The sequence below is a fragment of the Mesoplodon bidens genome (assembly GCF_964165515.1).
Source record: "Mesoplodon bidens genome assembly, chromosome: 12".
Taxonomy (NCBI): Eukaryota; Metazoa; Chordata; class Mammalia; order Artiodactyla; family Ziphiidae; genus Mesoplodon; species Mesoplodon bidens.
In genome coordinates, this window is record NC_138168.1 from 22,878,313 (window position 1) to 22,893,240 (window position 14,928).

A 14,928-nucleotide genomic window follows, 5' to 3' on the forward strand; every position below is an offset into this window, starting at 1 on the left:
GAGTCATCTTTGGTTACATAAATCAAAATATTGAACATAAATGTGAACCTAAAGAATTTTGGAATACCTACAGATCCAGTGAAGGTGATATCACCTTGTGAAGGACTGACAACATGATTGTAACATAACAGCTGGAAACTTAACTGATGGTATTATAACCTATCCATAGAGATTGTGTAGCAGAGAGCAGGGTGGAGAGTCAGCACAGAGCATGGAAAGGAAAGCCAAAATAGAAAGACCAGTGTTTTTTCAACTTCATCTAGGGGAACTAGTCATGGCACAGATACTGGTGCCACTTAAAGGGTTGTACACTGGCATGGCAGTGGTAACTCATGAAGTCTCATGATGGCCTATGTGAGCTACCCTATAAAATTATCCACTTCTTTGTTTCAATTCCATGTTCATCAAGCAACTTTTAAATGATTATTTTGCCCTTCCAAATGTTCCAAATGTTTGGTCTTCTAATACTGGGAATGAGATGCCCTGAAGATGCCCTTCCAATACTGGGAATGAGATGCCTTCATGAGAGCAGTGATAACTCATGAAGCCTCATTATGGCCTATGTGAGCTACCCTATAAAATTATCCACTTCTCTGTTTCAATTCCATGTTTATCAAGTAACTTTTTTTATTTTATTATTATTTTTTTTTTTTGCTGTACGCGGGCCCCTCACTGTTGTGGCCTCTCCCATTGCGGAGCACAGGCTCCGGACACACAGGCTCAGCGGCCATGGCTCAAGGGCCCAGCTGCTCCGTGGCATGTGGGATCTTCCCGGACCGGGGCACGAACCCTTGTCCCCTGCATCGGCAGGTGGACTCTCAACCACTGTGCCACCAGGGAAACCCCATCAAGTAATTTTTAAACGATTATTTTGCCCTTCCAAATGTTCCAAATATTTGGTCTTCCAATACTGGGAATGAGATGCCCTGGATGGGGCATGTAATGCTCAGGTCACTAGATGCAGGTAGTCAGGCTGAAAATCCATTGCCATTCTGGCATGTGTGCTTTAATCTCTTGTGAACTTGATTAGCAATCAAGTCTTTGCCTGAGTCTAATCAATTTTATGACATTGGAAGGACTGGACTGTGGACAAAAGTTATCAAGTTAATATCATTCTGTGAGGCTGCTTTAGTAAACAACCAGCTGACTTTTTCCTGAGGATGTTCTGATCTTACGGTCCCTTTCAAACTATAACAAGGAGCTTCTGTTACTTTCTACTGTTTAACTCATCAATTACTACAACATTCTTACTATCCTACCATGGACAAAAAAGGGAAAGAATATGAGCATCCAAACATTTAAAAATAAAGCAGAGCATTTGAAATTGTTTTTAAAATATGGTCAGCTTTATTTTGTATTTTTAAAGTTACATTGAAAATTTCTGAAATGTCCTAAAGACAGTTCTCTTACATGAGTGGTACATAGCGATTATATCAACTGCATAGCAGAAATGGGTTTATTCAACTGTTTTGACTGAAAATTTAGAAGTAGCATGCCCCAAGTATGGTTTCTGATCTTGCTTTGTCTTTATGGGAATTAAATGCAGAACAGCTCTTGTTTTAATTGATAGGTATTTTCAGAGATTTGATGGAGGCAAAGTTAGCACATTTACTAACAACATAAGATATTAGAATACATTTCTATTTCAATTTTCTCTCCTACTATGCTTCTTACTGTGGTTAAGAATCAGTATGTAGGGCTTCCCTGGTGGCACAGTGGTTGGGAGTCCGCCTGCCAGTGCAGGGGACACGGGTTCGTGCCCTGGTCCTGGAAGATCCCACATGCCACAGAGCGGCTGGGCCCGTAAGCCATGGCCGCTGAGCCTGCGCATCCGGAGCCTGTGCTCTGCAACGGGAGAGACTACAACAGTGAGAGGCCCACGTACCGCAAAATATATATATATATATATATATATATATACTCGGACTCTGCTTTTGAAGTGCCTAGTTTTAGTTTAGCAATCAAGCCTTTACTGATAATTTGTAGTTAAATATTTGGCAGTAGTTTGTATGTTAGAGACTCCAGTTGATTTGGGAAAATAATATTGGGAAACGAGTATAATGAAATCTCATTATTAATTTGATTATAATGATAATTTGAGTATAATGACATACTTGGGAGCCTAATGAGTATTCTCAAAACCCCTTACATTCCTTAAAAACTGAGATGTAGTCTGATAATTATGCAACCTGTTTCTCCTAGTGTTCTTAATTCAGCTAGGTTAACGGTCTCAGTTTTCTTTTTCCTGATTTTATGTATATTTCATTGTTTAGGAGATCATGTTTCTGTAAGCAATCCCGAGGGCAATTTTAAAATATCCCAATTCCAAGAATTGGAAGATCTCTTTTTATTGGCAGCAGGAACAGGCTTCACACCAATGGTTGAAGTACTGAGTTATGCTTTGACTAATATACCCAGTCTCAGGTATGTCATTTTGTCTTTAATTAGTACCCCTTGTAAGATTGCTAGATTAGTAGAAGGTATTCTAAATCGATTAAATACTTAGTGGACCTCAACAGACATGTTATCCCTCAGTCGTCATTTCTCACTCTTCTTCCTCCACTCCAAGCTGTTTTATTTACTTGATTCCTTTATTTTTGATATTTTTGGTTACCTAATTGGCACAAAAAAAAAACATTCATGCTAGTTCACTTTTAGACTTTCCATTCATGCATATTTTTAATTCTATAATTGAAATAGTACTTTTTGAGTTGTTGTTTTTTCTTTTAAGGAAAGTGAAGCTGATGTTCTTCAATAAAACAGAGGATGACATAATTTGGAGAAGCCAATTGGAGAAATTATCATTTAAGGATAAAAGGTATAAAAGTGGTATTAGCTCTGTTTTTAAATATTCATACAGGTTTAGTCAGTTGCTACCCTGCCTCCTTTGGTTGGAGTTTTTAACTGACCAGGAAAATCCTTCAAACAAAAATAATCACTAATTCTCTTTAAAAAAAAAAAAACTAAATGTAAATAATGTTAAGTAATGTTAGTATACCTCCCCCAAAGAAATAGTTTCATAAGGTCAATGTGACATCAAATATGTATCAATAAAATATATACTGGGCTTTATGTTTATGTTATGTTGTTTATACTGAGTTAGGTTTCATTGAATATGATCCAGTGTAGCCAATTTGGTAATTCAAGATTTTCTTGTTATGATGGGGACAGATCAAATAAATCTGGTGAGATAGGTTAAGCAAAAATAAACATTTTTTTTACTGCAGGATTTCTTAGAGCCTTTACTATGCCAATGTCCACTATGACTTTCCAAGAAGGGGATTCCTTCTGCGTTGTTTAGCAAGATTCTCTTCATTTTTGTTCATTTACATTAACACGTATTAAATATCACTAGTGGTCCTCAGTACACAGTTTGGGAAATGCTGGTATAGGTAATAGAAAAAAGTCTGAGTCAGGCTGAATTCAGTGGTAAAACGTGGCAGCAAGGACAGCAAGGCGGCAATTTGTTTCATTGAAAAAAGAGCCCTAGGACAGTGGAAGGAAGTGAGATAATTTAACCACGCATATGCCCCATCTCCCCTAAAGAGATATGAAAGCAGTTGGAAATTCAAGACAAAATTTTCAGAAGAAGAATGAGTTGGCCAAGCTGTCATATTTCTGAAGCATTTTTGTAATCATTAAAAACTGTTTCTAAGAATTGCAGAACTTCATAAGTCATACAAAATATCTGACATAAGTATTTATGTTTATGACAATATGGTGGAGATAAAGTTCTAGACATTTTAAAAGTTAAAGACCTCAGAAACCCAGCTGTCCCAGGGGCTCCAGGTTCTTCTGAATATTTTCTGAACATCCTCACTAAGGTGATGCCGTGGTTCCTTCTAGTCTTTTCCTCTCTGTTGTCTCCCATCCTCCCCCCTTTCTCTTTTAGTAAATAATTTGCACAAATGAAGGACGACCTGAATTTAATTACTGAAGTGTTTTCTTACGTACTTAAAACATAACCTATGAATATGTACTATACTTAAGTAGTTGCACGTCAGTTTAGAGCATAATTTAAAGAAATAGAAATTCCCGGGTTTTTCAAGCATCTTTTTCACTAATTTTCAAAGTGGAAAACCGGAAGCAGCATTTATCAAAAAGCCTAAAGACCTAAATTCTGGTTTTCAGTCTACCCTTTACTAGCTTGAAACTGTATTCAAAAATTGCATAGCTCTGTGGGCCTGTCCCTTTATTTTCAAATTAGAATAATGACATCTTTCCTATTTACTTCATAAGCCTGTTGTGAGGACTAGAGAAGACAGTGTAAATGCTTGGAAATTGTGAAGCCCTGACTCAGATATTTGGGCTGCTGTTATGAAGGACCTCTGTATACATGTGTTCTTGTATTGACTGTTTGAGCTCCTGTTTCCTAAACAAGCATTTAAATGACTTTAAGCAGACATAGCTACACTTTTTTAGCCAAGTTTTTTTTAAAAAAAAGTATTTCTGGCAGTTTTGGGATATGGTATTCTTCAAGATAGTTTGCTTGTACAAGAAAAATTCATTTACTATTATTTCAGCTAACAGACATTGTGCTCTTAGTCTATCCATTGATGTTAAACTCGACATAAGAAGTAACGTGTATATGTATAACTGAATCACTTTGTTTTACACCTGAAACTAACACAACGTTGTTAATCAACTATACTCCAATATAAAATAAAAAGTTTAAAAAAAGTTTAAAAAAAAAAAGAAAGAATTGGCAAAAAGGCATGTGTTGACAGCTTCTGAACATGAAGTGCCCTTTAACAACGTCCCCTATGTGTTTTGTTTTGTCTTGCTTGGTCCACATAATTTGGGTTGATGGAATTGCATAGGCTGCAGGATTGAGGATGAGGAAAGGCCCCTTTTTTTCACGTCTGGATGACTGGCTCTAAGTGAGTGAGATGCTCCAGTTTGCTGGGAGAAGTGAGTGTTTTGCCTCTGGCTGGCCTTTATCCTCTCTCTTCTGCTCGCTCGCTCTCTCCTGGCTCTCACCCGCCTGCTCCCGCTACTGTGCACTCTCTGTTCCCTCCCTTTCCTTCCACTTTCTGGAGGTACACTCTCCTTGCTGGGGGCCGTCTACTGGCACTGACTTCCAGCATCGGATAATCTGTGCCCCCCTGGAGACTCGGGGTCAGACTCTCACTGGAAAACACAAAGGCCTTGGGGTCAGACCCTCAGTGGGAACCACAGAGGCCTTGTGTATGTACGTGGCTTTGGAACATTTGTCAGGAACCTTCCATATTCTCAGGTTTTATGCAGATAGAGGAGAAACCTAGCCTTAAAGGTTTACTGATGGCTGTCGGTAGTACTTTTCATTCAGAGCATAATTGTTGAGTCCCATACACAGAAGGAAAATGAAAGTTCAAATTTAATATAAGGTAGTTTTAATTTGTCACATCTGTCATTTAGTTAACATTTAAGGCTTAATTTTTTTTACCTGTTAAACCACCCTTTCCTACATCTTGACTCTCCTATGTCACTACTCATTTTAGTACTAAAGTTTCTGATGGCAGAATGTGAAACTTGAACACATCTCCTTGGTTAAATTATTATTGGATTGTGACTATTAAAAACAATAAGTTCTATAGTTAAAACAAATGAAATACCTTACTCTCTGTAGGATTAGGACACAGCTTTCCATTCATTCCTTTGGGGAACAAGGAGGGATAGGAAAAATGTATACTGAGACTGATGTATTATCTAATATTTTCATTTTCAGCAAGCATGCTGTGCTTGTCCTCCGAGTTTATCCAAATAATACAGTTAGCAAAGGAAATTCTTTGAAACGTTGTATGATGGAAACTTATTAACCTGTGACCTGGGGCAAGTCACTTGATCTGACGGAGCTTCAATTTTTCCATCTGTAGAACAGGGACATCAATATCTCCATCATAGGGTTGTTTGGAAGTGGGGGCCATGAGATAGCGGATGTGGGTGCCTCGCCCAGAATTAGCATATTTGTAACATTCATTTACTCATGAATTTCCTGTGAGCGTCTCCGAGGTTCCTGTATGGGGGTGTAACAGGGAACAGGATATTGTGTTGGCTTATCTTCTCACGCAATCCAGGGAATGGATCTCTTCATTTTCCCATGTTGCTAAACTTAACAGAATTGCCGAAAATAGGTAGACCACTTGTACTGTTTCAGGATGTTTCTGTTTCAATTCACTTTTCATGTCATTAAGCATAAAATTTCAATGGAAAAAAAAAGTTAGCTTGCCTGAATTTTATCCAAATATTTTATTACACTTGACTGTTAACTCCAGTAGAAGGTAAATAGGTACAGCAACAGGTGTAGCTAATTACTATGTAAACTGAAATCCAAATTAAATTTCACTTATCTCTGTCACGACTACTGAGCAGTGTTATGAGGCCTGGTTGACTCAGTCTTACACGCTGGCACTCCCCCCTCCCCCAGTAGAATGTGCCCGCTCTGAGTTCTCTGCTTTTGCAGAATTCTTTTTGAGGTACAGGACAGTTTGACAGTGAGATTGACTTCTGGATGGCATTTTGTAATATATAAATATAATAAGTATTTTCCTTCCCTTTCAAAGCAGTCATGTTTGAAGATAATAACCTTATTTTAGTAAAGTTAGTAGCATATTGTTTTCTATAAATAGTAGAATTTGATGACTTGCTGATTTTCCCCCTGTTTATAAAGTTAATACATATTTGTATAGAAAAATATATAAGGGAAAAGATCACCCATAATCTTACCATCCAAGGAACAACATTATGGTTTGTATCTTTCCATTCTCTTTCTCTCTCTTTCTCTCCCTCTCTCTCTCTCAGACACACACACACATACACGCATGCACGCACTTATACGCTTAAAAGCACACATTTTTGTTTGTATTTTTAAATAATGTAGCCATACTGACTATACTTTTTATAACTATATTTTTAGTGAATTGTGTGTATTCTATGTATAGAATACTTTGAACCTGTGGCTCGCGACCTGGAGTGATTCTGTTTCTCTCCACCCAACACCCTGACACCCTAGGGGATAATTATGTCTCAAAACGTTTTTGATCGTAACAACTAATGGAAGGGGCTCCCCTGGCACCTAGTGGGTAGAGACTGTTAAGAGCCTCCAGTGCACAAGACAGCACAGGACAGCAAAGAATTATCCTGCCCAAACTGCCAGTAGTGCTAGTTGAGAAAACTCACACTACACCATGATTTTTAATAGCTGCATTGTATTTGGTCATTGAGTTCATACCATAATTTGTTTAACCAACCCTCTACTATTTGACATAATGAGTACAAATTTTTGCTGTACACCTGAAACTAACACGGCATTGTGGATCAACTATACTCCAATAAAATTTTTTTTAAAAATAAAAATAATAAAAATTTGTATCATGAAAAAAATAAAGTTGACAGTAAAAACAAAAACAAAACAAAACTAACTAATTCCAGATAGATTAAGACCTAAACAAAAAAGGTAAAATTATAAAACTTCTAGAAGAAAACAGAGTATCTCTATAGTTAGGGGGTGGGCAAAGATTTCTTAGAACACAGAAAAAAAATTTTTTTTCTGTACCTCTCTAACTGTGCAGGATAAAGATTCACCAGAAGAATCACTAGTCAAAGTGTACCAAGGCCTATTGATCCATTTTGACAATAGCCTCTCAAAAGGTAAAGTTTTTCTATATTCTGATGTCAGTTTGGGGACCAGCAATGTGTAAGTCCCATTTAAGACAGCAAAATCCAGTGATTCCAGAAGCACAAGTAAGTTAAACAAGGTGCTTGAACGCCTTTCTTTTGCCCCAGCCTGTGAGGCAATCAGATATGTGGGCCCCTAATTTGGACCCTATACCACTCTCTGTTCCTCCCAGATGTTCCTCCAGGGGTGGTGTTTTTTGGGGTTTTTTAATTGAAGTATAGTTGATTTACAATATTGTGTTAGTTACAGATGAACAGCAAATTGATTCAGATATATATTTTTTAGATTATTTTCCGTTGTAGGTTATTACAAGGTATTGAATACAGTTCCCAATGTTTTTCGGGTTTTTAAAAAAATTTATTTATGTTTTGGCTGCACTGGGTCTTCGTTGCTGCGTGTGACCTTTCTCTAGTTGTGGAGAGTGGAGACAACTCTTCATTATGGTGTGTGGGCTTCTCATTGCGGTGGCTTCTCTTATTGTGGAGCATGGGCTGTAGACGCGTGGACTTCAGTAGTTGCAGCATGCAGGCTCAGTAGTTGCAGCACACAGGCCCTAGGGCACGTGGGCTTCAGCACTTGTGGCTCGCGGGCTCTACAGCACGGGCTCTACAGCGCAGGCTCAGTAGTTGTGGTGCATGGGCTTAGTTGCTCCGTGGCATGTGGGATCTTCCCAGACCAGGGATCGGACCCATGTCCCCTGCATTGGCAGGCAGATTCTTAACCACTGCACCATCAGGGAAGTTCCAGGGGTGTGTTTCTTGGAATGTGTTCCTTGAAATATTCATGTGTTCCCCCTAAAGGGCTTTATGATTAAATAAGTTTGAGAAATAATGTATACTATGTTATCCTCTTGAAGTTTAATATGAACTTAGCATATTCAAGTCTTTGAGAAATTCTAAACAAATCTATTTAATTTCTTTTAACCCAGTAGTCCCAAACTTATTTAACAGGTTAGCCTTTTGTTTTCATGGACGACCACTAACATTTGGAGGAGCATAAGTGTTTAATCAGATTCGTTTTGAGAAATATTTTTAACCCCTAGCTGTTTATTTTGTGAGCTGTTTTTCCCATGAGCAAATAACAAGTTTTTCTGCAGATTCTAGTATTTTTCTTTAGCTAGAGAAACCAGGAAAAGCTGGGACCCCAAATACTCTGAAATACTACTTTGTGGGCAGTGACAAGCCACTGAAGCTTTAGCAAAGAAGTTGTGAGACTGGATCTGGGTTTTTAGGAGAACTAGTATAACAAGGATATGCCAGATAGATGAGGGTAAGCTTATTAGAGCAGCATCTTAGACAAGAGATAGAAGGGCTGGACCTGGAGTTGTGGCAGTAAAAATGGGAAGGCAGGGATATGTATGTGTAAGAAATAGGAGGGAGTGGGTCTGGGAAGCTGATTGCCTGGAGGAGGAGGGAATACGTTGTTGAATGACGTCAGGCTCTGCGTATGGTTTAGACTGAATGCATACGTTTATATTTCAAGATTTTTTTTTATCTCAGGTCATTTATCAGCCTACTTTAAAGTAAATTTTTTTGGACAAGCTTGTTTAATTCCATTGACATTTAGACCTCATAGACATTCATCAGAAGCAGGACTCTCTGTCTCTCTCTCTGTCTCTCTCTCTCTCATGTTGCTTTGCACTTTATGGATTCTCGAAATTTATTTTCAGGTAACCTTTTCAAGAGTCCCAGTCCTTTCTGGCACTTCTGAAATCATAGGGCAGAAAGGAGTTTCAGGACATTTGCCAGTGCATCTCCTCATGCCTCAAGGCTATAAATGCTTCAGACAATAAGTTGCCCTTCAGAAAAATTCAGAAGCAAACATCCACAGTAACCATCTGTATCCTGATATGGTATAAGAAGTCCTTCATTCATGTATTCTTGAGTCTTGTCTTGGGATTGTTCCTGCTCCAGTGAAAGCTCTTTTCCAGGGCTGTGAAGGAGAAGAGAAACAGGAGAGCATCCTCCTTACAATCCCCTGAAAATTGTATCCATGCCACCTGGTCACTTTTTCCATTGAGAGACCCAAAGGTATACCCAGGGGACCAACATGTGAATAAATACAAAATACATGAGGAATTCATACCATTTATGTAAGGATCACAGTTATTTTTCACCCCTTAGTAGATGCCTGCAGAAAGCATGCCACTGATTACGCTTTTTTTTCTTTTTAAAGCATCTCACTAAAGGAAAATTAAGATTTTTATTCAGATGACAAAGGATGCCGATATTGATTTATATATCTTAGCAGTTTTATTCCAGTGACAGGCTGATTGGAAATAGAGGCAGAGAAGACTATCTTTTATTTGTAATTTAACAAGGCAGTTGCTATATTTTATTGCATTGTCTATACATAATTAGAAATGTCTTAAGATAGTGGTTCCACAGCTGCTTTTGGGTCCCCTTTGATAATCTGATGAAAGGTTATAGACCTTCTTCCCAGAAAAATGCCCTTACAAATTCACGTACATTTTTATATGTAATTTCATAGATGCCAGCATATGGCTTTGTTCTTCTGAGTATAGTGTTTATTTTTAACCAATATGACTTCTTGTTAAGTAAATTCCTTTATTCATTCATCAAGTATTTTTTGCACACTTGCCTCAAGCCAGGCCTGGATACAGTATGAACAAGATAGGCCAGGACTCTGGCCTCATGGAGCAGCAAACAAACATCACATTCTAGAATTACATAACGCTATCTTAATTATAAGTGCTGGGAAGGAAAAAATGCTAGTGAAAGAGAGTATTTGGGGTACTGTTTTGTATAGGGTGGATTCCTATTGCTGCCAAAGTGAAATGGGAACCTTGAAGGCAAGAAATAGAGCATGTCTCTGTTGGGTTTTTAAATATAAAATCAGAATATTAGAATGGTAAGAGAGCATATAGTTTTCCCACCTTGTTCCACAGATGGACCTGTAAGCCCTAGAGGCTGGGGCTGGTGAGAGCTGGGACGGGTTCTGTAGCCCCAGCTGGAGCCCTGAGGTGGTCTGTATGCTTGTGCTGGCCCATCCGCTCTTGGGAGCGTTCACCCAGCTGCAGCCCAGCCAGGGGAGGACCACAGCTCCAACCATATCTTGCTTCTGTTCTGATGTTTGGCTCCCAGGGCCACCTCACAAAAGAAATTATTCGCTTCAGCGTTTTCTTAAGATTGAGATTAACATATTACTCAAGTGGAAAATGTAGAAACACATTCGATCTGATGCTATTGAAAATGATAAGAACTAATTGTATTTGCAGAAATGGAGCAAAGGGAGCAGGTAGAGCTTAGAATTTTGAATTTGCTATGGCTGTTCATCAGCAGTTCACTTAACAGATTACAGAGCTGTGGGAAGAAATGGTCTGTGGTTCCCTTGTGATACTTGGGTTTGACGTGCTTCTTTCTGATTGTAATTCTGTACCCTTTCTTTTCTTTGAAGTGTTCCACTCCATAATGTTTGAGTGCCTCCTGTGTGATGGCCACTAGGGGCGCAGTGATAACCCAAGTAAACATGGTCCCTGCTCTCACGGCATTTCCGGTCTAATGGGGAGGGTAGACATTACTAAATTAATCACCTTGGTGGCCACATATTTACAACCTGATAGAAAGGCTATAAAGAAGAGGAAAAGGGAAACGTTTCTACAACACATGTAATTACGGAAGGACTCCAGACTGGTGGGGCTGCAGTGCTTCCCTGGAAATGATGATTGACCTAAGAAACTGAACAGTGGGGTGTGGTAGAAACATTACAGAAGGAGAAAGAGAACAGGCAGAGTGTGGCAGTGAAGGCTGAGAGAAGCAGAGCACAGAGTTAGGAGCCAGGATTGGGGAGAATTTGGACGTGGAGGGTGAGGCAGATCAATCCTGGGTTTCTGGTTTGTGCAACCAAACGGACTGTGGTGCCATTCACAGCAGTGACATCGGGTGTGGCACAGGAATACTGTAAGTCAAGGCTGAAGCCATGAAGACAGTAACAGTAAGAAGTCAGATAGGCCGTTGGCTATCGGAGTCCAGGACTCATTGGAGGGGTTTGAGTCAGATGAAAATGCACGTCACTGGTTGCTGCTCTTTATTGTGCTTTATACAAGCTAATTATTAATAAAAATGTGGAGTTCTCTGAGATCCTTTAGAGCTCTCTTTCTAATGAGTTCAATAGAAAATGTCAAATTATTGTCTTATCTGTAGCAAAAGTTTATCTTTAGTAAATGTGGATTTACCTGTATGTTTTTGCAAAATGTTTGTTTACATTCTGTTCTAGTGCTTTTCTAGCAAGCATGTCAACCTTCATATATTCATTTGTTCTCCAGGGGAGAAAAAGATGTGTTATTGAACTGGAAACAGTTCATAATATATTTAATGTAATAGACTTAAAAAAATGTTTCTTTTCTCCAGATTTGACCTTGAATTTATTCTCTCAGCACCTACTTCTGAATGGAACGACAAACGGGGATACATTTCACCAGCTCTGCTTTCTGAATTTTTGAAAAGAAGTTTAGACACGTCCAAAGTCCTCATCTGCATTTGTGGACCAATGCCATTTACAGAACAAGGAATGAAGTGAGTAGCAACGTGGTAGGAGAGAGAATCCCAGCACCGTGAAATGATGACCTCCTATAAACAACAGTTGACGTGGCTCTCATTTCTTCCTATTCATATGAACCTGCACTTCAGTAGTATGTTACAGAGTAAGAAAATAAGTGTTTAATCTGCATGCAGGTGAAGCATCGGAGGCCCAGATTATGCACAGAGTTAGACGTGAACACAAAAGTCAGACACAGCCAGCTCTTGACGGCCTCTGGTAGTGGCTGGTAGTGTGGACGCTTTCACAAGATTGGTGCCAGATAGTTTTGGGGACACTAGATTCAACCTCCTCTTCCACCAAAGCTTCAAAATATATAATAATTTTTAAAAATGTATCATAATAAGCAGTGTTCATCTCATTGTAGCTTTTGATCTTCCATCATTCTCTGCAACTGGGTGAGCATTAATCGATAACACAGTGAGAGAAAGCCAAACAGCAAGACAAAAACCAGAGACTAGAACATAAATAAGCCAAGACTAAGAGTTGAACTCTGCACAAAGAACAACCAGTGGTAGTGATCGTCTTATTTAAAAATCACCTTGATCTTATTTAACTCTAAAATGACACTTTAAAATATTGGGTTAGATATAGCCACTGTTGGGTTTCTAGATGACTTTAAAATATGACTGCCTTAAATGCCCTGCATTTCCTTGTTTGGTATATGACTGAATCTAACATTTGCTAGGTAATTTTCTCTCTTGCTAATTTATTTTTAATTTTAATTATGAAAAAGACAGGCGGTATGGCCGGAAAGGTAGGTTGGGTTCAGATAGTGAGAGGCTTGTCTGCCCCACCACGTTGGCCCTTGTAACTCCTATGCCGACCTGTCCCTTTGTCTGAATGTGTGTGTGTCAGCTCCGGAATCTGCCACTTTGGGTTGGAATCCCAGCTCCACCACTTAGAGTCGTCCTACAATCATCAGCTAAGTGCCCTAGGGCCAAAACCTTCTAAGCTTTGGTGCACTCACCTATCCGAGGGAATAAATGATAATATTTATGCATGTGAAATGCTTAGCACAGTGACTACAAAGAGTGAGTACGAAGTAAATGTTTATTATTTTCAGCAATATTTTATTTATTTATTTTTTACTTCCTTTTTTTTTTGGCCATGCCACATGGCTTGCAGGATCTTAGTTCCCCAACCAGGGGTCGAACCCATGCTCCCTGCAGTGGAAACGTGGAGTCCTAACCACTGGACCACCAGGGAAGTTCCCTTCAGCAGTATTTTAAACAGAGCTACTTTTAAGATTTCAGTCTCCATTACAGTATTTTCCAAGTTGGATTATACTTAAGCAGTATTTCTGCTTCTCCTGTTCAGTGGGGAAAATTAAGATAGAATGCTAGGGGATCAACTCCTTACTTCAAAAACTGGTGAATGAAGAGGAAGAAAACCAGCATTTATTCTCCCTTTTCTGTATAGTTATACTACTGGATAACCACATAATAGATGAGCAGAAGTTATTCTTTATAGAATTCCTCAGCTGATAAATGAATAAAGAGTGATAGGAGTAGAATATCACCAACTTCGGTCCCTAATGAAACCAGTAGATCTGTACGTAGATCACCAGTGGTGGTTAGCATCCAAAAAGAGAGGCAACCCGGTATTATGTGCCTCCTGATGAAAGAGCATTATGAAGTAGTCTTGTCAAAAAGAATTGAGCCTGTATCTGATTAAGCCTCTCAATCCAATTATTAAATTTTGGGAGATAAAAGAAAAAAGGAACATATTATTAAAGTAAACCACAGGGATGCAGCAAAATGAGAACCATGGGAGACTCAACACTTAAAAATCTGATTTTGTCAACAAATAAATTGCAGGACAGAGAGAGAGAGAGAGGGAGAGAGAGATGGAGGGGATGTTATAGATCAAAAAATACCCAAAAGACGTATAAACCAATCACAGTGAGTAGACTTTAACTGGATCTTGATTCAAACAAACTTTAAAAAATTATGGCATTTATGAGACAATTGAAAATGTGAACACTTACTAGATATTAGATGATGTTAAGGAATTATTGTTAATTTTTTAGAAGTGATAATTGTGGAGTTTTTTAGAAAACACATGCTAAATGGGGAAAATGAAAAAAATACTATGGTTACAATGGTAAACTTTGATCTTACTTCTTTATTTTTAAACATCTTCCCTAAGAAACATGTGCTTTTTATTTGTTTTTCAGGTTGCTGCATGATTTGAACTTTTCCAAAGATGAGATCCATAGTTTTACAGCGTAATGAAGAGCTGTCATTCAACTGTTTGAGCTAAATTTGTGATTACTTAGGGTTTTTCAAAAGAACATTTTTGTATATAGGTTAACTAGAATCCAGGTTTTAGTTTCTTAAATGAAATCAAATGTTTCTTCACTATAGATATCTTGTTGACTTTATTTTGTACCATAACTTATTTTACTACTGATATTTGTCCTGGAAGATCAATTGTGGCAACCAGTATACACAGGATTCTTTGTTATGAATCACAAAGTTCCTTACCATTTAAACTGTATCACTGTTCTACAATAAGCTCTTGTGTTTTATGACATGATAAAGCAAATGATCATTTTGATCACATTTCTATGCTGTAAGATGTCTGATTAGCAATACAGATTAAATTTTACATTGCACTGTAAACTCAGGAAATGATCATTTATGTCCTTGTTCTTACTATGAAAACATGGAATAATTTATTAAGTGATGCAAACATTTTGTGTATCTATG

The 14,928-nt window shown here is 38.3% G+C and overlaps 1 pseudogene across 1 annotated transcript in view; it reads left to right on the forward strand.

The window, feature by feature from the left end:
- Positions 1-14,448, forward strand: part of LOC308625873 (cytochrome b5 reductase 4-like) — a 107,249-nt pseudogene extending 92,801 nt beyond the window's left edge. The window contains exons 13-16 of the transcript in view: positions 2,274-2,424; positions 2,732-2,818; positions 12,028-12,192; positions 14,394-14,448. The product of the transcript in view is annotated as a cytochrome b5 reductase 4-like (transcript). The remainder of the gene's footprint in view (positions 1-2,273; positions 2,425-2,731; positions 2,819-12,027; positions 12,193-14,393) is intronic.
- Positions 14,449-14,928: the final 480 nt, after the last annotated feature.